This window comes from Vicia villosa, linkage group LG7 (assembly GCF_029867415.1).
Source record: "Vicia villosa cultivar HV-30 ecotype Madison, WI linkage group LG7, Vvil1.0, whole genome shotgun sequence".
NCBI lineage: Eukaryota > Viridiplantae > Streptophyta > Magnoliopsida > Fabales > Fabaceae > Vicia > Vicia villosa.
In genome coordinates, this window is record NC_081186.1 from 86,619,803 (window position 1) to 86,647,789 (window position 27,987).

At 29.4% G+C, this 27,987-nt stretch overlaps 1 long non-coding RNA gene across 1 annotated transcript; it reads right to left on the bottom strand.

The window, feature by feature from the left end:
- Positions 1-20,311: 20,311 nt before the first annotated feature.
- Positions 20,312-22,728, bottom strand: LOC131617704 (uncharacterized). Its single transcript, XR_009288661.1, has 6 exons — positions 22,536-22,728; positions 22,326-22,396; positions 21,596-22,141; positions 21,340-21,505; positions 21,040-21,194; positions 20,312-20,768 (listed from the first exon to the last, which is right to left on the bottom strand). It is a non-coding gene; the product is annotated as an uncharacterized LOC131617704 (long non-coding RNA).
- Between the last annotated feature and the right edge of the window lie 5,259 nt (positions 22,729-27,987).

Sequence of the window (27,987 nt, forward strand, 5' to 3'; positions counted from 1 at the left end):
AAATTATTATGATATTTTGACCAAAAAAATATTCTTACTATAACTATATTAAAAACTAAGATTGTTTTCAGAAAAACTATACTAATATTTTATGAAGATATTTTTTTATTTCACTTTCTATAATACGTTGATACTCCCTCTATTTTTATTTTTTTTTATTATTACAAATATTGTGACCAAGAAAATTTTCTTACTATAACTATATTAAAATACTAAGATTTTTCTAGAAAAACTATATTAAAATTTTATGAAGATATTTTTTTATGTTGATGGTTTATTATTATATATGTCATTTTGAAAGAAAAAAAAATACTAAATTATAAAAAAAAATTACAATATCAATAAATTGATAATGTTATTTTTTATTGTATTTTTAAGTATTTATTTTTTTTTCTCTCATTTCACTTTATTTTTAATTTAAGTTTAATCAGACTTTTATTCACTTAAATAAATTGTTGGTTTTATATTTGTTTCATAATTAGTATTTGTTACTTTTAAGTCTTTTAAATTTTTTTTCATTAAGTTAGTTCTTTAAGTTAATTTTTGTTGACTGTGTTACTTTAGTTTTTTTTTTCAATTTAATCGATTAATATTTTTAACAAATATCATTCATTTAATCTAATAGTAAATTGCTAACACCTAATATTTATTTATTTTTACATTTTTTTTCATATTCTTCCTTTGTCATCTTCTTCATCTCATTCATCATTATATCCGTAAAAGTACATTAATAATAATTTTACTAGTGATGATCAGTAAAGTGTCTGTCGAATTCTCTCTTGTGAATTGTGTATATCTGTTCTCCTAGAGTTCTTCTCCTTATATAGTAACTCTGATCCGTCTTACGAGAAAGACCACCCAAGACAATTTAATGTGTTTGTCTCCTAATTTGTACATGTTATTATGGTAAATGAGGCTCTTTGGTAGTTATAAGAGCATATCTAGTGATGGTTCGAGGAGTGAATCGCCTAAACATTGACTTAGTGTCTTTTTCCTTAAATCCGGCTATGTAATGTATGTAATGGGTAGCAACATGAACTAGGATTTGAGATTTTAATTTCTAGGTTCTGATAGGCTTAGGTTTTGATTTAGAATCCATGAAATTGATGTTTGAATCATGTTTTATGGTGGTAATTAATACTACATGATGGGTATATGTTATAATGCCTTTAATTCATGAAATATGGATGTTTGGATGAGTTTTGAGGAAGAAAATCGTGGGAACCCGAGACTATTTCGAATCAGGATTTTTTTGATTTTTCGTGAGGGCGCTTAGTAGGATTTATCGCATTTAGCGGGGCATGGGATGAAAAGTTTTATATTTTCATGAACTGAACTGGACCTTGTATGCTATTGATTTAACATGAATTGTCATGAATTTTCAGGAATTTCTATAATAGGTTTGGATGGTTTTTGAAACGATTCTTTGTGTGAACATAACATTTTTCTATTTTTCCGTAATAATAAGCGTGCGTTCCTTAACTTTTTTTTATTTAAAAATTGAAAGTATTACAACTATGGTTGTTTCAACAAACTGTGGTTATATGTTTCATATTTCACTGTGGTTGAATCATGTAAGTGTTGTGAAATTGTTTCCCACAAAATTAAAACATAACAGGTACTTTATTTCTTTCATAACACACAAAGGTGCCCTAGTGAACGAGACGGCAACGAATATCATTTATGGAAGTGAAATTTTCACCATCTTCATTCCTTTCTGGAAGCAAAATCTTCACGGTCCTCTTCGAATATTATTTCTGCTATGCTAGCGAACGAGCCGACATCGATAGCGAAATCTTCACCATCTTCATTCATTTATGGAAGCGAAATCGTCACCATCTTCACCATCCTTTTTGAATATCATTTCTGATACGTTACCATACTCTTTTGAATGTTTAGGTTCTTCGCTAGGGTTACTTGTTTCTTTTTTTTAAACATGTAAATGATGTTTTTGTTTATGTGATATTTCATGAATCAATGGCTTATGTTTATGGTCTTCGAAATTGTCATGTGTATTGTTCATGTTTTATACAAATTTTGTGAATATGCTTTAGGTTTTGGTGTTGGATATGCATATGCATATAATCATATATTAGGATGTTGTGTGTGTAACATTAGTGTGTCATTCACATCAGTCTTTTGATACAAATTTCAGAATTCGTTATGGATCATAGTTGGACGAAAGCTGATAGATTAGATTCGGTGTATGAGAAACGAGTTCTTGAAATCCTTGAATTCTCCGAAAAAACATTCCCACAATAATGGTGTATTTTATTGTCCTTATGTTGTTTGTGCGAATATCAACAAACTGTCGAAAAAATAAATATTATATCACCTGTGTTGTGATGGAATATGTCAAAATTATATAACATGAACGTGGCATGGAGAAATGGATAATAATTGAAATGAGACGTCACAAATGGATGAAAATGATGAATATATGGATGATCGACTAGAAGATATGATTCGTGATATGGGAGAATCGTCTTATATGAAAGCCCGTATTTATGATAATTTATGTAGTGCCAAAGATGCGCCTTTATATAAGGGATGCACCAATTTTACACAATTTTTTTCGTTGTTAAAATTGTTTAATTTGAAGGCAAAATGCAGGTGGTCAGATAAAAGTTTCACAAAATTGCTTGGTTTGTTGAAACAAATGCTACCAGAAGATAACAATTTCCCGGATCGTTGTTATGAGGCCAAAAAGATATTGTGTCCAATGGGTTTGGAGTAAGTAAAAAATACATGCATACCCTAATGATTACATATTATACATGAAAGAGTATGAAATGTTGGATCAGTGTCCAGAATATGGTGAGTCACGCTACAAGTTGAAGAACAACAATGGTGATGACAGTGACAATGTTAGTAAGAAGCGTCCTCTTGCTCAAGTGTTATGGTACTTGATAATAATGTCAAGATTCAAGAGACTTTTTGCTAATGCAAATTACGCAAAGAATATAAGATGGCATGCATACGAAAGAAAATGTGATGGAAACATTCGCCATGTAGCTGATTCTTTACAATGGAAGAAAATTGATACTTTGCTTTCGGATTTTGGCCTTGAGCTAAGAAACCTCAGGCTTGGGCTTGCCACAAATGGAATGAACTCCTTTGGTAATATGAGTACTAACCATTATTCGTGACATGTTCTTCTCACGATTTACAACATATCCCCTTAATTAAGCATAAAGCACAAGTATATGGTGTTAAATATGATGATTTATGGACCAAGACAACTTGAAAACAATATAGATGTTTATCTAAGTTCATTAATTGAATATTTAAAACTTTTGTGGGATAAAGGTGTTGACGTTGATGATGCATATCCTGGTGAAAAGTTTAAGATGCGTGCAATGTTATTTTGCACAGTTAACGACTTTTCTGCATATGGAAATTTGGATGGATACAGTGTCAAAGGACATAAAGTGTGTCATATATGTGAATCTGATACCTATTTTCACCAACTAAAGTCTGGAAAAAATACTGTTTGCCTTGGGCATCATATATTTCTAAAACTCAATCATCCTTATCGTAGATTACATAAAGCTTTTAACGAAGAGCATGAGTACGAATGTGCTCTTAAACCTTTAACTAACGATAAATTTTATCAATAACAAGAACACATTAATGTTGTCTTTGGAAAGAATAAAGACGGTCTCTTTGAGAGAAATATTTGAAAAAAGAGATTGATTTTCTTTGAGCTTCCATAGTGGTCTAGTCTTGATGTGATACATGTGGAGAAAAATATGTGTGATAGTTTGATAGGAGCACTTCTAAAAATTCCAGGCAAGGATAAAGATAGTAAGAGTTCCGTTTAAATATGGCGACTATGGGTATTAGACAACAGTTGGCTATAAAAGATAGAGGAAAAAGATCTTATTTGCCTCCGGCATGTCACACTCTATCTAAAAAGGAAAATAAAAGTTTTTGCGAGTGTTTGCAAGGTATCAAAGTTTCCCAAGGCTACTCTTCAAACATCAAGAAACCTGTATCAATGTAAGATCTCAAATTAATTGGCTTAAAATCTCATGATTGTCATGTCTTGATGCAACAACTTCTACTAATGACTATTAGTGGCATTCTTCCAAAAAATGTAAGAGTAAAGTTTTTTAATTCAAAAAATTAGATGAATTAAAAGAAGAGGTTGCAATAATATTGTGTCAATTGGAGATGTATTTTCCTCCATCATTTTTTGACATTATGGTTCACTTATTTGTTTATCTAGTCAGAGAAATCAGGTTTTGTGGTCCAATTTATTTAAGGTGGATGCATCTGATAGAGGGATACATGAAGATATTTAAAAGATATATGAAGAATCATTACCGACCAAAAGTTTCGATCGTTGAAAGGTACATCATAGAAGAAGTTGTTGAGTTTTGTTCAAACCATTTGTTAGAAACAACAAATAATTATAAAAAATAATGGAAGAAATTTATTAAAAAAGTATATAAGATAATCATTTTTGTGTGTCAGATTAATATCACATTCTAATTCAAATAATACTCCCTCCGTTTTTTATTATAAGTCATTTTAGACTTTTCACACAGATTAAGAAAAATAATAATTGTTGAATGAAAATGAGAAATTATAAAGGTTTTTATAAAATTATCCTTCATTAATGGCATGTGGATGATAAATTTATATAATTGAAAAAAGAGAGAATAATAAATATTTAAGGATATAATAAGAAAAATAGTATTAGTTATACATTGAGATTGTAAAGCAACTTATATTTAAATATAATTTTTTTTTTAAAATGACTTACAACAGAGGGAATAATGATTATTTGCAACCATGAGATACAAATAATTACGAACTATATCCTATTAAAAAAATATAACTATGAGAAATAAAAGAAGAAATTCAATAAAAAAGAGAAATAAAAAAGTATATAAGATTCTCATTTTGCTTTGGGAGATTAGTAGCGTGTTCTCATACGATTAATAGTGACTATGTCACTATTATAACATAACAGATTTTATAAACTTTAACATAACAAATGTAATGAAATCTTTTCAATTAAGTTTTCTTTATTCTTAATTTTAAAGACACATTTCACCTCGGTTAAAGATAACAAATATGGTGAAATGTGTCGTGTTTGTTTTCTAAAAATAAATTATTATTTTTACTACGGTTAAGTTTTTCAACTGTGGCTCTGTTTGGTACAGGGGTGGTCCTGAGCACGGGCTCGTGGGGCGGAAGCCCAGGGCCCCATAACTTTAGGGGCACCAAAATTTTTTTTACCCCTAATATAAAAATACTTGCTAGAATTTTATATTTGAAAAATACAGACTAACACAATTATAGGGGCACTATAATGTCAATTAATAAAAGAATGTAATTTTCCATAAATAAAATATAAAGTAAAACAAAATCAATTAATTTCCCTAAAATAAAATCAATTAATATTATGATGAAAATCCCCTAAAAACAACACTATGATGAAAATCCGTCTCAACTCACGCAACTGAATCTTGAGTCTGCTGAAGAGTCTTTCCGAAATAACTATTTCTTATATATTGTAGATCAAACAATTGGTTCACTTGATAGAATATTTGAGCAGTATAGCACATATGAAAATATTTTTGAATTCTTGTTTAGTATTGAAAGGCTTAGATCATTAGCTGGTAGGGACTTGAAAGCATGTTGTAAACATCGTGAAACTTGTTTAAAACATGACGATTCTCATGATCTTGATGGTGGAATTTTGTTTGAAGAATTTAAAGTTATTAGAAAAGTTTTAACAATTGAATCAAAATCAAGTTATATGATATTGAGTTCTTTAAATACTTTTAATTGTTTTCCTAATGCACGCATAACTTATAGAATAATATTGACTATTCCTATCAGTGTTGCATCTGCTGAAAGAAGTTTTTCTGAATTAAAATTATTAAAATCTTATTTGAGATCTACTATGTCACAAGATAGATTAAATAGTCTTGCGTTGATTTCAATTGAAAATAATTTTTTGAAGAACCTTGAGTATGAGCAAATTATTAATGATTTTGCAATAAAAATACTAAGAGGACGATATTTAAATAATTTTAAAGGTTTGGTAAACTTTTTTATAGAAAAAAAGATCGGATCAAGAAGAAGAAGAATAAGTCTTTTTATAGTGATTTATGTTTTGATGTAGTATAAACATTGATTCAAAGATCCATACTTGTATTCATTTTGCACAATGTCAAATAAAAATGTGTTTTTATCCAATTATTTCTTTTATCCTTATGTATTTATGGTTAAAAACAATTTTTGGGACACCACTCTTTTAATTCGCCCAGGGCACCCAAATTCAAAGGACCGGCCCTGGTTTGGTAAAACATGTTTTCGAGTTTATAACTTATGTCTTATGTCTTATAAACTCATATGATAATTTAGACTCGTTTGGTAACAGTCTTTTCATCACGAGCTTATAGCTTATTTTACTAGCTTATAACTTATTTTCCAAACGTTATTTCAAATAGCGTTTTAACTTATGTCTTATAGCTTATTATTTTTTCTTCCTTTTTTATCCTTATTATTTTTATTAAAATCCATTTTAACCCTTATAATTTATTTTAATTTAAAACAAAATAATTTTATATTAAATATCTTTTGTGTCATTTTATATTTATAAGTTAATTGAACCGTTAATTTTACCAAACACTTCAATTAGCTTATAAGCTATCAGTCTCAACTATCCGCTATAAGCTATAAACCATCAGTCATCAGCCATGCCATCAGTCACAAGCTATAAGCTATCAGCTAGCTTATCAGTCAACCGTTATTTTTACCAAACAGAACCTGTGAAAAAATATCTTACAGAAACACGCTTTAAATTCCAACACATACAATTTAATTTTACATTTATTTTTTAATCACTTTTGTGTTGTAACAGTTTTCTCAAATTCTTAGCATCTTAAAATTTTGGCCTTAAAGATAATGTTAAACTACAAGTACACCATTTACTTGATAAAATAAACTTTTACATTAACTAGTAACAAACCCGTGCATACGCACGGGTTCTGGTTTGATACGCGCATTTATTTACATAATATATTTATTTTAAATAGAATATTTAAAATGAAAAAATATTTAGATCAATAATAAATTTTTTGTATATCAAAATATTTAGATCAATAATAATTTTTTTCCTCTTATATCATTCTTTGATCATAAATATTTGAATCATAAATATCATCTTCCTTATATATAAATATGTAGACAAGAATATATTTTTTCCCGTATTGAAATATTATTTATGTTTAGGTATCATTTACAAAAATATTTGGATAAATTGTAAATTTTTGTATATAAAAATATTTAGATCAATAATAGATTTTTTCTCCTGTACCATTTTTGAATAAATTTTTTATGGATCTAAATACCATTTTTCGTATATAAGAATATTTAGATCACTAATAATTTTTTTTCATATACAAATATTATTTTGGTTTAGGTATCATTTATAAAAATATTTGAATGAATAGTAAATTTATGTATAAAAAAATATTTAGATCAATAATAGATTTTTTCCCGTATATCATTTTTGAATAAATATTTTTTGGATCATAAATTCTATTTTTCCTATATAAAAATATTTAGATCAATAATAAATTTTTCCCGTATTTAAATATTATTTATGTTCAGTATCATTTACAAAAATATCTGAATCAATAGTAAATTTTTTTATATAAAAATATTTAAATCAATAATAGACTTTTTCCCGTATACCATTTTTGAATTAAATTTTTTGGATCATAACTACCATTTTTCATATAGAAAATTATTTAGATCAATAAAAAAATTTTCCCGTAGACAAATATTATTTATGTTTAGGTATCGTTTACTAAAATATCTGAATCAATAGTAAATTTTTGTATATAAAAATATTTAGATCATTAAAAGATTTTTTCCCATATACCATTTTTTAATTAAATTTTTTTGGATCATAAATACTATATTTCATATAGAAAAATATTTAGGTCAATTATAGATTTTTTCCCGTATACAATATTATTTATGTTTAGGTATCGTTTATAAATATATCAGGATCAATAGTAAATTTTTGTATATAAAAATATTTAGATCATTAATAGATTTTTTCATGTATACCATTTTTGAATTAAATTTTTTTGGATCATAAATCCTATTTTTCATATTGAAAAATATTTAGGTCAATTATAGATTTTTTCCCGTATACAATATTATTTATGTTTAGGTATCGTTTATAAATATATCTGGATCAATAGTAAATGTTCGTATATAAAAATATTTAGATCAATAATAAATTTTTTCCCGCATATCATTTTTGAATTAAACTTTTTGGGATCATAAACACCATTTTTCATATAGAAAAATATTTAGATCAATTATAGATTTTTCCCGTATACAAATATTATTTGTGTTTAGGTAATATTTACAAAAATATCTATATAAATAGTAAATTTTCGTATATAAAAATATTTAGATCAATAATATATTTTTTTCCCGTATACCATTTTTGAATAAAATTTTTTGGATCATAAATATTATTTTCCGTATATAAAAATATTTAGATCAATAATAAATTTTTTCCGTATACAAATATTATTTTTGTTTAGATATCATTTATAAAAATATTTGAGTGAATAGTAAATTTTGGGATAAAAAATATTTAGATCAATAATAGATTTTTTCCTGTATACCATTTTTGAATAATTTTTTTTAATTATAAATAATATTTTTCTTATATAAAAATATTTAGATCATTAATAGATTTTTCTGATACAAATATTATTTATGTTTAAGTATCATTTACAAAAATATCTGAATGAATAGTAAATTTTTGTATACAAAAATATTTAGATCAATAATAATTTTTTCCTTATATTATTTTTTATTAAAATTTTGTGGATCATAAATGCCATTTTTTTTAAAGAGTAAATGTAGTATAGAGAGATTAGGGTAGAAAACTAAAAAGGTGAAGAGAGAGAAAGAATGGTAAAATAAATTATAATATAGTTGAATAAAATATTAAGATATAATGGACAATTGTGTGGATAGACCAAAAAACCAACAATTTTAATAGGTGTACAAAAAGTAAGGATGGGTAGTTTTGTAATAACCAGAGCCACTTATTTTCTTATATTATAGATTTTTAAATTAACTTTTTAAATATACTCCAACAACAACACAAAAATCATTAATACTTCAACAACAACACAAAAAATTGATGCTTTCTAGTTTGCTTTATAGAAGAAATTATATTTTAGAAAAAGATGAATGTCCAGTAGAATTCGTGAATGAAAGATAAAGTTTGGAGACAAAATGATTTAAGTTTAAATAAAATGTGAATGAATGTGTAAATTTTTTATTGACAAATCTGTATTTATGTGCTTAGTAACATGAAATATAGAGAATTACAGACCATATCCTATAAAAGATTAATTATGAGAAATAAAGGAAGAAATTCAATAAAAAATTAAAAAATATATAAGATAATTATTTTAGTTTGTAAGATTAATAATGCATTTTCATTTGAATAATAGTGATATCCTATCAATAAAAATATATTTATGAAAAATGAGAAAGAAATTCAATAAAAATAATATAGAAATAAAAAATAATATATTATAAATTCTCATTTAAGTCATTTTCAAATAACATTTTATGTCCTTTTTTTTAATTTTAATTCAAAATTAAAGGAATTCTTGCATGGACACGACCTTAAATCTATTTTTTAGACACAACTAATTAGAAGAGAGTAATTTTTTAATTTATTTTAATTTTGTTTTTAATTGGATTCATGGGGTGGTTGAGATTATAAAAGAGAGAGAAAACTCTTAATTTATTTTTTAATTAATTAAAATTTTGTGATTGGTTGTGTGTAAAACAATTTCTTATATTCATGTCCACCTAAGAATTTTCCTCAAAATTATACCTAGTTGTTTATAGTATTTTTCACTAATTAAAGAAATTTAGTAAAATAAAAAAAATCCATCCCATTTATAATTTTTACTATTATTGTGATTATTTTAATTTAAAATTTTTAATGGGATTTAGTTTTTAAACTTTTTGAACAAATAAGTACGTAATAATAAAGTATATTCACAATAAAGTAATTTTATGAGATATATTCTAGCAACACAAATAGAATAATAAGAAATAATGAGGAAAATAGAAAAGTAGTAACAAATTTTTTCTAAGTCATTTCTTAACAACACTTTTATGTCCTTTTTAATTTTTAGTTAGAATTATATCACGTCGTTTATAGTATTTTTCTCTAGTTTATGAATTTCAGTCAAATTAAAATAAAATAAAAGATCATTTTAATCTTTACCTTTATTGTGATTCTTTTTATATAAATAATTCATTGTGATTTTTTTTTTTTTTGCTTTCTGAATAAATCTTAAAATAATCTATATTAAAAAACACTTGCTACTTATACTAATTATAAGATGGCAAAATAAAAAGTATTGCTTCAATCCCCCTAGATTCACTAGCGTCGTGTAATGTTGCTTTGTGTTGATAAGCAAATTTAGGTTCGGAATAAAATCTAATAAAAATTATGACAAGATTTATTGTCTGCTTTATTCTCCCTATCTTGACCAGGGTTTTGTCAAATATTCGTCAAAAGAGAAGAAGACTAAGTTCAATTAAATTTTAACCAATTGATAAGTAGATTATTACAATCTTACAACAATATTTTATTTTAATGTTTTTAATTATATATATATATATATATATATATATATATATATATATATATATATATATATATATATATATATATATATATATATATATATATATATATATATATATATATATATATATATATATATATACTCCAGGAGTAAGTTATTATAACTTACTCCAAATCTAGTGGTTAAAAATAATAAGTAATTAAATGTGGAGAGAGAAAACTATTACTTATTATTTTTAACCATTAGATTCAGAAGAATCAATAGTCTAGATTTGAAATAAGTTATAATAACTTACGAGTAAATATAACCCTCCTCACATATATATATATATATATATATATATATATATATATATATATATATATATATATATATATATATATATATATATATATATATATATATATATATATATATATATAAGGGTTAAATAAGTTTTTGGTCCCTATAAATATTCCAATTTTCATTTTTAGTCCCTCCCTGCCTTTAGGCAACGGTTTTTACAAGAAAACCGTTGCCAAAACCAGCTATGCCTAAAGGCAGGGAGGGACTAAAAATGAAACTGCAATATTTATAAGTACCAAAAACTTATTTAACCCTATATATAATGTAAAATTGAGTAACGTATGTAGACAAATAATCATATTTTGTCATATATTTGACATCTATGCACCAAATAACAATTATAATATTTTGTATATACACATTATAATGACATGATTATCTTTAAAAAAAAAATATTCTTTTTTAAATTAATTGGTAATATTTTAAATTTTAAAATCAACTAAAAAATCTAAAAATTTAAATAAATATTTTTATATAACTTTAAAAGAAAAATCATTTACACGGCTAAATAAATATATATTTCGGGCTGATTAATGGCCCAATAAGTATGGCTCAGAGAGCAAAATGATCTACTGCATCACAAGTAAAACAGGTGCACTATCCTAGTAAAAAAAGCAGGTGATTTCGATATAAGATCAACTAAACGATCTCCGGATTTAACGTCAATAGACCAACCAGTGATTATAACCGCCATAATATATATGAGGTACGTCACTTCTCAGGTACTTTTGAATCCAAATTTCATTCATTCATCTTACTTTCACAAAGGCTTGAGCTTTGAAGTGTTAAACTTACATGTCAATCCCTCTTCTACAACATCAAAAGCTAAAGTCCAATGTTGCAATCCACATCTATCAATCATCGATCAATTATGGTTTCTGAACGCATAAATGACGTCGTATTTGGGATTTTACATATGGTTCCCGCGTTTCCATATTTTAACATTCATCTCTCAATTCACTAAAATAAAGTTTCCTTAACCTAGAGATTCAGACTTCTTGAGTCTAAACCGTACATCTATGTTCTTGATCCACTCCGATGGAAGATCAACACGACTTCTCAAATCTCCATTCAGATCCACCCAAAATTGAGGGTCCAAAGCTACTAGCTCTTCTGCACAACGCGAGGTAGATGCAATCGCTCAAGCTGCAAGAGATCCACCACCACCTCCTTAAAACAATGGCGATGAAGTCATAAATAACATTGTCTGCAGCTCTATATCAAGATCTTGTTCAACCTATCTTGTTCATAGGTTCTGCTCTATATTCAGCAAGGTGTAACAATCATAATGATAGTGATGATAATGAGTCAAAATTAGTCAATAAAGTAATGTTATTCAAAATAAACTAGAACAGAAGGAATCGATACTGTGAAGGACTTAGGTCATTGAATCACATTCCATATGTTAAAGAGCGAAAGATGAATTATGAGATGCATGCAATTCAAAAAATATTGATTGATCTAAGTTGATTTTCAAATATAACTTAATTTTCAAATTATAATTTTCTAAATCAATTTAAATGAATGCATTTTTAGTGAAGGGTTAGTGAAACAAACAATCTACGTACGATATTATAAACTAAACATGATATTCTGTCAATCTGCTTAAGAAATTAATGTTACAAGATTCACAAAAGCAAAACATTGCTAAGTCACAAAAATCTTTTTTCTCGTGACTTAACAATGATTTGTTCTTGTTCTAAGAAACATTTATCAACAACAATAACATACAACAATATTTATCAACAAAACAACAACAACATATCTTTTATCAACAAAACAACAACAACATTATATGTGAACCATAGCCAAAATATGCGATTTCTTAAGTTAATTTTCTTCATTCACTTTTCCTACAAGTCAAAAAAAACCATGACAAATGTAAAGAAATTTGGAAACATAAATTACAATTAGATTTGGACCTGATTTCAAAACATAAACACCATGATATTGACAATATACATGGAACTTCACCCAAATGAAAAAACAAGAATATCATGTCAAATGAAAAACCCTTCTAAGAAGAACTAGTGTCATACATGGAATGAATATGAAAAATGGAAGAACTTGAGTACTTTTTAGTTTGGAAAAACTTATGAGGACGAGTTTGTTGCATATGGAAAGGGAGGGATGTTAGGGTTTTGTTTTGAGAAAAATGGAAGAAAGCTTATGAAGAAAAAGAAGAAAAAGTTCAAGCATATGAACTTGATTACCTTAAAGTTTGAAGAAACTTATGAGGACGAGTTCACTGCATATGGAAGAAAGAGATGTTAGAGTTTTGTTTTGAAAGTGGTGACTATTATATGCTGAAGCTTAATAACTTCGTTTATATATATATATATATATATATATATATATATATATATATATATATATATATATATATATATATATATAAGCGAAGAACTATTCACAACGGTTTCTAGTATTAACCATGGTGATAATTATTTTTAAATATATTTATAAGAGTATAATGAAAACCTCTTTTTGTAACCAAAAGAAGAAGAATTGAAGCAAGTAAATTTAATATACCATAACTGTTGTGTTATAAAACTGTGATTAAATGTATTTTAATAAAATATTAAAAAATTTAAATGCGCGAAAATGAGTTATTACTACGATTAACATGAAGGTCATTATAATATTGTGTTAATAAAGGTCTATTTTGCAGTAGTGATGGTAGATGGGGACATGAATACTAGATTCTATCGTGTCATAGTTGCGATCAAAAGAAGGAGCAAGTTGATCTAGTTGATCAAAACTAGTGAAAGAGTATGAACTGAAGATCTTGATGTCATTCAAAAGCTATTTAAAAATTGGTACATGGACTTGTATACCTCTGATGTGGATGTGGAAACATGGATACAAACCAAAACCAAGTTTTCTGAGTTCGAGGGAAAGCAGATGTAGCAACTAAATGCGAATCTTATAGTGGAGGAAATAAAACAAGCGGTTTTTGAGATGGAACCTTGGAAGTCTCCATGCCTAAATGGTTTCCCAACGAGATTCTATCAAAAATCCTGAAACATTGTTGGCCCTAATCCATGCACTTGTGTTCTTGACATGTAGAGTAATCCAACTAGCATTTTAGAGGCAAACTTATATGATTTATGTCTAATCCCTAAAGTTCTTAACCCGCAATTGGCTATATCTTTGTGCAACACCACCTATAAAATGTTAAGCAAGAGTAATAAGCTGAAGTTGATTTTTGATAAAGTTGTCTCCTTTCACCAAATGGGGTTTATTGCTGGCAAAAGTATCCAAGACACCATAGTTGTGGCCCAAGAGATGTTACACAGTATGAATCAACTTAAAGATAAAAAAAGGTTTCTTTGTCAAAACAGTAGACTTGGAAAAAAACATATGACATGATGGGTTATAGTTTTCTTAATAATGTCTATATTGAGATTGGGTTCCTTGACAAGCTCGGGAAAGTGATAATGGAATCATTTTCAATAGTAAACATATATGTTCTTTGAAAAGTACACAAAGAAGGATACTTGAGCACAAGGAAATGATTGAGATAATGAGATTCAATATCTCCCCTACCTCTTTGTGCTATGTATGGAGAAGTTGTCACATTTGATCATAAATGTAGTAGAAAAAGGCAATTGGGGATGCATAAAGGCAGGAAGGAATGACCCTAAGATCTCTCAATTAATGTTTGAAGACGGCCTCTTATTGTTTGGAAGAGCATCTAAAAAACAAATGGTGATGATCAAAGAGGTGTTAGATAAATTCTATAGGATATCCAACCAAAGGATTAGTTGTGAAAAATCCAGCACCTTATTCTCCGAGAATGCATATTCCATGACTAGGAAGATGGTAGTGCAAGTGGCTTGTGTCAGAGAAACTAATCACTTATGGCTCTATCTTGGAATTCCTATCACATGGAAGGTTCCAAAAGTGAGAGACTACAAACATCTTCTTGATAAAGTCAAAACTAAGCTGCCAATATGGAAAGCTAAGCATTTATCCATGGCAGGGAAGGCTACATTAGCAAATGCAATCATAGAGGATGTTCCTACTAACTCAACATTGAGCAACGTGGTTCCAAGAAGTTGTCTCAAAGAGATTTAGAAACTCAAGAGACAATTCATTTGGGGCGATACGCAGGGAATGAAGCATATGCACATGGTCAGTTGGAAAAAACTTATTAAACCTAAACAGGAGGGTGGTCTTGGATTGAGGAAGCTATCTATTATGAACAAGGCTTGCCTAGCTAAACTAGGCTGGAAGTTATACAAAGATGACAAAGAGTTATGGTGCAAAGTGTTACGCGACAATTACGGTAGTAATAACATAATAGTTGGTATTAGAAAGAAAAAAGCTCAGGACTCTAGCTTGTGGAAAAACCTTGTCAAAATTTGGACAATGTATGGGAACAAGATAATATAGATAATTGGAAATGGGGAAAGTATAAATGCGTGGAATGATTGTTGGGTGGCTCTAGGAATTACTCTAAAGGATCATATGCATAACACTATTAATAATGTTTAAAGTACAAAATTGGTTGATCTCATAGATAACAATGGTGAGTGGAATTGGAATAGAATGCAAGGTTGGTTTAATCAAGACATTACGCAGAAGATTGCTGCTATTCACCCTCATAGTAGTGATATTGTGAGTGATTTTTGCATATGGGTATATACCAAAATGGGAATTTTTTCCACCTCAAAAGCTTATGAAGAGATCATTGGTAAGGTAACTCTACAACCAACACATACTGGAAGAAAATTTGGAAAATGAAGATCCCTGAACGAGTCATATTGTTCTGTTGGTTCCTGCATCATGATGACTTGAAAACAAAACAAGCACTGGCGCTTAGGAATATTTGTAACGACAATTGTGTTGATTGTGAGGAAACAATGCTTCATGCGCCAAGGGATTGCAAAACTATTAAAAACCTTTTGCTTGTTTTAGTTTATAACACACAACGGGAGAATTTTTTTTCTTTAAATATACAGTAGTTGTTGAACCTCAACATGAATTAAAGCATCGGTTATCATGATGGTGAGGATTGGCAAGTGACGTGGGTAATAACTTGTCATAGCATATGTCAATGGATGAATCAAAGATTGTATGCAAATGACTTTATTATGCCACACGAGTGGGTTAGCGCAATTCAAAATTGGGTTCAATGATATGTGAGAAGTATAGAGTTACTGAGGAAAACCTCCTTGAAGAAAACCAAAACCAAAGTGGCAAAATACATAATATGGTATCCTGCTGAAGACCAGTGGATGACTCTGAACAATAATGGTGTTGTTAACTATAATCTTAATGAAGGTTGTGGAGGCATAGTAAGGGACACTCATAGTAGGTGGTTAGATAAATCTACCAAAGCATTGGGAAGGTATAATGTTATGAATGCAGAACTATGAGGGAGTGCTAGAAAGGATCAAGTTATTGCTTATCAGAAGGATAACGAGAGTGGAGACAGATGAATTCACAAGAAGTATATAAGACCATCATAAAGGAGAACCATCACATGGGGGCATACATGATTTTGTTGAAACAAAATCACAAGGAGTTGAACAAAACAGTGGAGTTCCGCATAGAGCTTGTGTTTCGGGAGGCCAACAAATGTGCTAACAGTTTGGCAAAAATAGGGACAAGTCATAGTCAATGTGTTAGTGGTGTAAAGGAGTGTCCTAGGGAGGTGTATAAGTTTTACCTTGATAATTTGAGGGGACCTCCTTTAGGAGGATTGTTTGTGTTTAAAACTTTGGGCTTTGGCCCTCTTCAATCACAAAAAAACACAATTGAAAAATAACAATCATTTCTACATTTAAAAGTGAGAATGACATTTATTTTAAAACAAATTTTATTTGTTAAAACGAGTCATTTTAAAGTATTAAAACTTCCATATTCATACTCATTAATTTGAGTGCTTAAATAGACCTTACATGTACAAATAACTTATTTTATAACTTTTAAAAGTTAACATGCAGTAAACAACATATTTCTTTAATTCATCACCTCAAACTTTTTTGAGTCATACAAACTAATACTCTCATGTCACTAATTAATAAAATTAAAAGTAGACATGTTTCTCTAACATGGAGTAAACAAATCTTTTTGCTAAGTCATCACCTCAAACTTTTTTGAGTCATACTAACAAGTACCTTCAAGATACTACAAACTAATACTCTCATGTCACTAATTAATAAAATTAAAAGTAGACATGTTTCCCTAACATGGAGTAAACAAATTTTTTTGCTAACTCATCACCTGAAACTTTTTCGAGTCATACTAACAAGTACCTTCAAGATACTGGTTAACAAAACTAAAAGTACACATTTTCCATTAGAAATAACTTTTTTCTTTAAACTAGTGTCTTACCCGTGCGTTCGCACGGGTACCCGTCGTTTTCGCGCATTGTGATTGAGGGAAATAAAAGATGATAGGGAAAGATCAATTTTTAGGGGAGAGGTTAATATAATAAGAAAAGATGTTTGAAAAAGAAAAATATTTTGTTAATAGTTTGGGCCCAAGAGTTGGTTAAAGTATGTAAGTTAATGTATTTTGATCAGTAACTTCATGTTCCCGTTAATATTCAATATTTGATCAGTAATTTTATATTCCCGTTAGTAGTAATTATTTTGATCACTAACTTCATGTTCCCGTTAATATTAATGGATTAAAATCAAATTACAAATTAAATATATTATTCCATATATAAAAATATTTGAATCAATCGTATAATTATCCCTATATATGAATAATTTTGTTTTAAAATATAATAAAAATGTAAAAAAAATTAAGTTCAGAAACATACGGATACCCCGTCGTTTTCGTGCATTTGATTTGAGGAAAATAAAAAGTATTAGGAAAAGACTTAATTTTAGTTAAAATGGATTAAGTTATAAAAATATTAATATTAAAAAAATTATAAAGTAATTAAGAAAATAAATTAGTCCAATTGATCCTAAACAAATGATCACCCGCGGTTTAAAAAATCTCCGTAATTGAACCCATATCTGCGTGTGCACGAACGTTTGAGCCTATTCCCGTGCCCTATAGGTACCTAAGTACTCAGACCCATACCCGTTTATCCGTATTTCTAATAAAAATTCATTATCAATTATAATTTATCAAGTGATTTGAAGTTTTTTAACAACATTAATAAAAGAATTAAAGATGTTAATGTTGAGTTAAGAAATTAAAAATTTGTTCCATTTTCAAAAAAAATTAAGAGTTACTAATCAGCTTTTCATATATTATCTTAAAAATTATTGTATCTTAAATTAAAAAATAATTTTAAAATAAAATTATTAGTAACATAAATAATTAAAAAACAATAATTATTTCCGTGTTTGGATTTATGTATTATTTTAAATATATTTAATTTTATATTTTTTAATTGTACAAAAAACATATAATAACCCGTGCGTTCGCACAAATTATGTTCTGAATATCCGTACATTTGTTCGGGTACTGATGTGGTACGCGCATTTGTTTTTAAAATGTAATAATAATGAAAAAAAAGACAAAATAAAACTTATAAAGTAATTTAGATGTGCAAAATTATTTTGTTCTTATTTTAATATTATCAATGTAGACTAACAACAAAAGAGAAAAAAAGTCCGTGAAAGTGTCCTGCAGACTAACAACAAAAGAGCAAAAAAGACCACACCAAGTATTAGATCATGAAAATATCAGGTTTAAATCACCTGAATAAAGAGTAAGCAGAAAAACATGATACATTGCCAAAGCAAAAGGGAACTATTACATAAACCATTTCATAAAGGTGCTTTTCTAATGAGTTGTTCTTTAGTTACTAATTACTAACACACCAACACACTTAGTTAATGCATAATCTATGAAGCCTTTGACCAAGCCACGTGCTTCTAGAGAACCAATGCATCCACGAAGACAAGGCTCTCCACCATTTACCACTTTCTTCCATGTAACGAACAAAGGGTTGAAACAAAGCAAAATTTGAATTTAAAGTTCTCATTAAGTAGATCAAAGCTGCAGAGCTTCATATGATTCAAAAACTATTTAAACATTCAACATCTTACATACTTTGATCATGAAGTTAATATAAAACAAATTGATGGCTGAATCTGTTAAACTTGTAACTCTAAAAAAATTATCCAATAGTGTATCACTTTCACAGTTGTTGTCAGCAGATCTGTCAAATACACTGATACACAGCAAGTATACTCTTGATTTTCAAAATATAGAATGGTTTCATAGTCAAAATATGTATATTTTATTAGACTGATAAACTAAAAAGTTAAACACCATCCTCTTTTCTTATTAATATAATGTTCTCCTGCTACCTACTTTGGTGGTTTAAAAAACGTGATTTTCATAGAATGCCTCAATTTTTTGAAAATAAAAATGTTTGTTGACTACTGATAGAAATAATTCACAAATAAAAACATCATAACAGAAGATTATAGAAAACCCATCTTGACAAAGTTAAGTTCTTGCCAGCCAACCAATCATCATAACAAACAACACATCTGGTAAAGAAAATCTTTAACTTGGGAAATGGAAAAAATAATTCCATAATCTTGTATGGTAAGTCATACTATAACTCAGATTCCTTGTATAGACACGCACAAAAGCTTCATTACCTGAAGAAATAAAAAAATTCGACACCAGCATGTAAGTAAAAAATCCCCAGGAAGAATGAGAAAGTGTGAAAATCTAAGCACAAACTTCAATAGAAGAAACAAAAGGAATGATTTTGAAATATTCAAATCTTAGCATAGCAACAGAATATACAGCTCAACGGAGCCAAACATGACTGTCTACATCTCCTTCAAACCATGTTAAGTAGTTCACACCACACAAACACTCATCTCCAATATCTCAATATATCCAGACACTCAACTCCACTATCTCAATATATTGAGACACTCATCTCTAATATCTCTAAATTCAGACTGCCAACCAACATGCATTACGTGACTCAGCACTAAATGATACATGTACATATATATTTTACAACGACAAATACAAAAAAAATATAAAGACAAGGAGAGTTTTTAGTTTTGGTTTATGTATCCTATAATTGTTCTCTCTCCATGTCCATTGTATCAAGACTTAGATATCAAGACCTAACTCTGCAAAACGGATTAGATACGTCACTCAATTATCAAAATCATGAAGCATATCCAAAGAAAATTTTACAAATAATTATCACAGATCCTCAATAGAAGATCTTGATGTCTACACTTTCAGAAAAGCAATCAACACCGGAAAACAAAAACAACAAAACCTGAAATCAAGCCACACCAAAAAAATGTGAAATTAATGGCATCTATATGATAAATTAATAGCACTAAATGATACCTGTCTTATGTCTTTGTTGCAGTGAGCAATAATAGAGAGCCAAGATATGTTTATGCCATAGCTCGAGACATCGAAGCTGGGAGACTAAGCGTCGATTGTCATGTGAAGATTGTTGCTACATCATCAACTTCTTTTTTTAAGTCCAATAGTATTGTTGAGGCGTTTTGCGATTCCTCGAACGCTTTTTCGCGTTTGGCAAGTGTGTTCTAGTTGGTGATGGACTTCATGCTGTATGTCGCTTACGGTTTGTTTAAATTCTCTAGCAGCTGTTTTTGGTTGAGATTTTGTTATCGATTTTCCACTTTGAATACCGTGTTCTGTTAGAATGCTTTTTACTTCAGAGTTTCCTGTTTTCTCAGCTGTGTCTAATGTTGTTTCGCCACTCTTGTTAATTGCCATGCCATCTGTTTCACTCTGTCCAAGTATCAACTTAATAATCTGCACAGAGAAAATTTAAAAGAGCTTAATCATTTAACTTTACCTTGAATAATGTAACAAATTGTTCCAAATAGATACATAAAGTTGAATTTTGCAAGAGGAATTTTGTAGTGCCGAGTTAGACCGATCCCGAATTTTAAGAGATAACAATCGACAAAGATGGTGATGATTTAAATGAAATTCCACTTCTTGTAATTTTGATATTATCTATATACGAAGTAATTGTTTGAGTAAATGTTAAAAGAATTATGGCAGGAACAATCAAATTTACCTGAGTTCTACCCTTCTTGGTAGCTATATGCAATGTTGTATTGCCCTTATTATCAACCATGTTTATTGTTGATGGATCTGTTTTTATCAACTCCTCTACCACCACAAGGATCTGTCCCTTCATAGCCATATGAAGCAAATTCGAAAGTACAGCATCTGCATCAGTTATCAACTCAATCCGAAATGGTGATAATAGAGCAAATATCCAAGACTGCACCATAACACAACAAAAACCCAATAGAACAAATGCCCAAAGAAACAAACTACGCCGCCAGTCCATTCTAAAAAATAATGCTCAAACCTGATCGAGAAGACGACGAAGAAACAACAGCTCAACCGGAAAAAGGATCGAGCATTCCTCAGAACCGAAGCCGAAAAGGAAGCTATCGAATTAATGACTCAATCACCAATGCAGCAGAAAATCCTACAGCGACCGAACCAAGGCGCTATAGAGAAAATATCCAAGACTGCACCATAACACAACAAAAACCCAATAGAACAAATGCCCAAAGAAACAAACTACGTCGCCGGTCCATTCTAAAAAATAATGCTCAAACCTGATTGAGAAGACGACGAAGAAACAACAGCTCAATCGGAAAAAGGATTGAGCATTCCTCAGACTCGAAGCCGAAAAGGAAGCTATCGAATTAATGATTCAATCACCAATGCAGCAGAAAATCCTACAGCGACTGAACCAAGGCGTTAGAATTGGGACATCACTTTGATGAAAGATAATTCTCCTTGGAATATACCAGTCGGAAACTGCCTTGCTGCTACAAATAAAAGGCTTCCCTAATTACTGGAGCATAGTTTTAGAGCATGCTCGAAACATGGATAGAAACATTCATCCTTGAGTTACAGATTATTTGATGCAATAGAAGTCATACGCAAAGCTACGCTATCCGGAGAGCGAAAGAGGTGCGGCCAACTGATAATCCCCTCAAGCAATCATTCTAACAGACCCTCAGCCAAATAAAACATCTTATGGACCCGATTGATGACACCTAACTTAGAATTAACCTGCTGATCTGAACTCTGCATATTGATATTTTGACCCAGACTTTGGTTTCTCACAATTAACAATCGCACATGCCAAGACATGCCTGCAAATTCAAACACCATCGAGATAAACAAAGAAAGCAAATATTACCAGATTTTTAGAATTCAAACACATTGTTTCTCATATCTGTTTCCTGTAACAATTGAGAAAGTGCAATAACTTTTTAGTGAAAAATGTAATGGAACTTGCTTTGGAGGGATGTTCCTTTTCAGAAGAGCATTTCAAACCTATTTTTCATGGTTAACAGTGTTGACTGAGCTTGAATATCCAAGAATCCTAATTTGTTGTCCTTCATAAACTGAGAGGAAAGAGAGGGAAATATTATTGTGGAAACTGTTAGCATAGGGTAATGTAAGCTTTTGTTTATAAAAATGAAAAATGTGACCCGAAGAAGTTAAACGATTCTTGAAATTATAGAGTTTCAAAACCTAACTTACCAAAACTCGATGTCCAATTAAACTATTGAAAACTGCTGATTTACCAGCACTCTACAAAATCGAAATCAAAATTGTAATCGCCAATATAATAAATTAAAAAACATTAACTATATTTTCATTAACTTTTTATGTAAATAGTGAAACTCCACAGTTGATAGCAATATTTCCCATTCCAGCCTACAAAATGTCTCTCTCTCATCTTTGTCCTAATTCTTCAGGTCAGAAATAGCAGTTTCAGCGGCAGGGTTGTGCTTAGTAAAAATCAAGGAACTGTACCTGTGGTCATGATAGCTAATTTAATAGCTGCTGGACTCCAATTCGGATGGTGGGTTTTGATAAGTTCTGCGATTCCAGCCACATGAGGGCAAGACATGAAGGTTCCTTGTAGTACATTGAATGGAAATCCTCGGCGATTCTCTGTTAGTAAGTTGGATGCACTTGCAAATAGTGCATAGGCAGCAAGTATGTTCACACCAGGTGTGGTTACATCAGGCTGAAACAAAAACAAATTTAAGAAACCACATCGAAAAAATAACAACAAATTTAAGATGTTTTATAGGTAGTTGATACCTTGAGTATTAATGGGTGAATCTTATCGGGTCCTGTAGATGAGAATGAGTCATCAAGCCAGTCATCAATTTCTTCATTCTTATTTAGATTAGTCCCTCACATTTTCCACAGAACCGAATGTCCGATTCATCTAATATTCTGCTCATATTCGACAGATGCATTGGTTGTCCTCATTTTCATCTATAGGACTTGAACATGTTATTTTCCAATGAGCTTAAAGTAAGCATATAAACTCGATCTGGTAAAACGGAGAAATTCCGAATTCATTTTTTGACGACTGTGAATCAATTTCCAAAAACTGTACTATATCATCGAGTTCTTAATATATCATCCAAAATTAATAATCATTTGTGTTGCATAATCAAAATATATATAACTCATGAAACAGTGCATGTGCGACGTTATATGGAAAAACCTGAAAATCGAAAGTATCACCATAAAAAAAATCAAAGTACAAAAACGTTATATGAGAAAATATGTGGGACGTTATGCAGCTGGGTAAAAATAATATTACATTATCCCCCACAGTCTGATTTTGAAATGTCAAGTATAGTTAGTTCTCATATAGAAAGATAAATGCAAAAGCTTACACCGTATAGCAGGCCCGCTGCATATCAAGTACTTTATCCATTCACAACTGTTCTGATTCCTTTCCAAGTGAACCGGCCAGTCCAACAACCATAGTTGCTAATGATCCACCAATACCAACCCCTCAAGACACCAAGAACTCGGTATCTTTTCCAATGTATGACTCTTCCTCCTGCAGCTTCTATTCTGGCTCTCTCATCCTCTCTATTCAGATCCATCTACATAATTTGTTTCCAAAACCATGAAATAAAAGAGTACATTTAAATTGAAATACAACAGAAATAATACATCATATATTAATTAGTAATCAAGCAAATGTGCATTATTTTATAACATACCTCTTATTCCTGTCGACAATCGCAGACTGCTAATAATCGATAACACAAAAGCCTTCTTTTAATACCAGTCAATAGCAGCAAATTCACACATAACTAAACAAAATCATGTTTTAAAAAATCAGATCTATGAATCAGTAAAACCCAGACAAAATCAAAATCATCATAAATTACAACCCATTAGGCTCATAAGCATGACCAGTCATATAAAGCAGAACCAATATCTGAACTGGGCCACCCTGGCTTGCAATCTTGTCACAAAATGCAACCACTGCTGGATCCATTTGAGACAGTATCCCATGCACCTGAAAAGTAATGAAAGAAAAGGGCAAGATAAAATACATTTTCCAGACAATAATTGACATCTAAACGAAACGATAATGTAAAACTTCGAGAAAGTTTTCAATCAAATCCAACATATTGCTATTCTGATATCACGAAATCAAAGCATAGAACATATCATAATGGTCAAAGCATAGATCATATCATAATGGTTGTAAACACATCATTATAGCCACCGTACCTTTGCCCTTCAATTTTGTTCGCAGTCGCGCAACGCAACCGGATTTCTCCATCGTCGGGAGGAAGGCCACCACATACCGTGAGAAATTCCGTCAATGTTTTCTTTTCCTTTTTACCTAAAAGTCATCGATTACGAGTCCGGCACGATAGCCTCCCCATGAAAGAGCTTTAATTCGCATCGAGATTCATCGATTGAACGCCATAGCTGTGCTATTGATTACATAGCATTAGATAGTTTAAGATTCCACGTTATAGAGAAATTAGGAACTGTTTTTGCATTTGGAAGAGAAAGGGATTTGTGAAACCGCTGTAGAAGAAGATTGGAGGGGGAAGATGGAAAGTTTCGTAACCGTGAAAGAGGATGGGTTTAAGGACAGTTATCAGAATAGTGGAAATTGAATAACAGAAGGATGTAACTGCCGTAGCACTCAGTATGAAGAAGAGTAGGGGATGACGTGGAAAATTGTGGGAGATTTTGCTGATGTGGAATGGCTGAGAATTGAGGAAATGGTAGACTTTTCTTATATGATAGATTGACTACACCATTTTTCAAGACAACATTTTGATATTGCATGAAAAACTAACAAAACTAAAAGATTTTGCATGAAAAAAATTTCATACCAAAAACAGTAATTGAAAAACTAAATCGCAAATCTAGATTCAAAACCTAATTGGTGACATATTTTTGAAATCTTATTATAAACATAAGATACATATAACAATGAATCCGAATTCAAGTTGTGATCCATCACCAAAATATACACAATTTGCAACAATTGATTTAGTTTACTTTCAAATCACGTGACTCAATTAAAATATATTAATATACAAGTAACATATATAGCATAAAATATTACCTCGAAAATGAAATATACTTTAAAAAATTAAATGTACTTGATATAAAATATGGTTCAACTAAAATGTATCAAGGTGCAAGGAGTTTGTAGCATAAAATACCACCTTGAAAATGAAATATAATAAAAAAGTTGAATGAACTTAATACAAATCAACTCGAATGTAACATGATACAAGAAGAGTGTAGCATACGATACTACCTCATAAATGAAATATAGTCAAAAAGGTAAATATATTTTATACAAAATACAAATCAACTAAAATATATTTAGATACAAGAAGCGTGTAGAGTAAAATACTACGTCAAAAATGAGAAATAACCAAAAAGTTAATTGTACTTGATACAAAATACAAGTCAACTAAAATGTATTCAAATACAAAGAATGTGTAGCATAAAATACTACATCAAAAACTAGATATAACCAAAACATTAAGTGTACTTGATATAAAATACAAATCAACTAAAATGTATCCCGATAGAAGGAGCGTGTAACGTAAAATACTAAATCGGAAATGAAATATAACCAAAAAGTTAAATATATTTAATACAAAATGCATGTCAACTAAAATGTATCCAGATATAAGGAGCGTGTAACATAAAATGCTAATTTGAAAATGAGATATATAAAAAAAAGTTAAACTTACTTTATACAAAATACATACCAACTAAAATATGTCCAGATACAAGAAAGGTGTAAAAGCAAAAAGTTAAATGTACTTGATACAAAATATATAAAATCTACAATGTACCCAAATACAAGAAACATGTAAGAATGAAAAAGTTAAATGCACTAGATACAAATTATAGATAAATTAAAATGTATTTAGATACAAGGAATGTGTTGTATGTAGGCCGTAGCATAAAATACTATGCTGAGAATGTGATATACCTAAAACGTTGAATAAACTTGATACAAAATACATATCAACTAACACGTATCTAGATACAAAGTGTGTGTAGCGTAAAATACTACATCTTGAATTAGATTTAACCAAAACGTTAAAAGGTACTTGATACAAAATAAAAATCAAGTAAAATGTAATTCGATACAAGAAACATGTAGCGTAAAATACTACATCGAGAAAGAGATGTAACTAAAAGTTAAATGTACTTAATACAAAATACATATGAACTAAAATGTATCTAGGTACAAAAAACGTGTAGCAATGGAAAAGTTTAATGTAATTGATACGAAATACATATAAACTAATGTATTCAGATACAAGAAACATATACTGTGTAGCGTAAAATACTACCTCGGGAATGAGATATCCCTTAAACATTAAATATACTTTATATAAAATATGCTTTATACAAAATACATATCAGTTAAAATATGTCCACATACAAATAACGTGTAAAAGCGAAAAAAGTTAAATGTACCTGATACAAAATATACATAAACTAAAATGTATCCAGATACAAGAAACGTGTAACAACGAAAATGTTAAATGTACTTGATTCAAAATATAGATCAATTAAAATGTATCTAGAGACAAGGAATGGGTTGCGTGTAGCATAAAATACTAAATCGAAAATGAGATATACCTAAAACGTTGAATATACTCGATACAAAAAACATATCAACTAACATATATCCAAATACAAAGTGTATGTAGCGTATAATACTACATCGGAAATTAGATATAACCCAACCCTTAAATATACTTGATACAAAATACAAATTAACTAAAATATATCCCAGTACAAGAAACGCGCTGTGTAAAATACTACATCTAGAATGAGATATAACCAAAAAATTAAATGTGCTTGGTACAAAATACATACAAATTAAAATGTGTTTAGATACAAGAAACGAGTAGCAACGAAAAAGTTAAACGTATTTGATACAAAATGTATATCAACTAAAATGTAATAGATACAAAGAACGTATAATGTTTAGCGTAAAATACTACCTCGGAAATGAAATATACCTTAAACGTGAAATATATTTTATAGAAAATATGACGAAATACATTTGACTAAGATTTTTTTATTTTATTTTTTATATTTCATTTGGGGGAAAGTATTCATCACTGTCCTTTCTTTCCTCAAATTTCGTGAAAGAATTGCAACACTCAATCACAATGCAATGTACACTAAACAAATACAAAAATCAACAAACAAACTATAAGAAATGTGAATTTAATCTCTCATATTATTGCCATGGCTTATGTACATAAGAAATAAAGAGAAAACATAAAGATAGAGAAGAGAACAAGAATTCTAAAAGGTTATGATATAATTAGGACCAATGCCATTACAATGCTATATGACAGGATCCAAATAACTTACAACAACAAAGACATAAGCCATCTAAGTTGAAATAAACCTTCACTTATCACATAACAAAGATGACCATGTCCTATTCCAATACTCTACAACATCATAATCTTAATCATACTCATACTGATAATAATACTATCCCATAACCTTTACCTTAATACTCTAACTCTAACAAAGTAAAAGTTTTTTTCTTAGACTACAATGATAAAATTCAAATATTAAAAAGACAATTAAACTCTTCAACAACAGCAAATAGACAGGTCACAGCGGCGGAATCAGCAGCGGACGGAGGGAA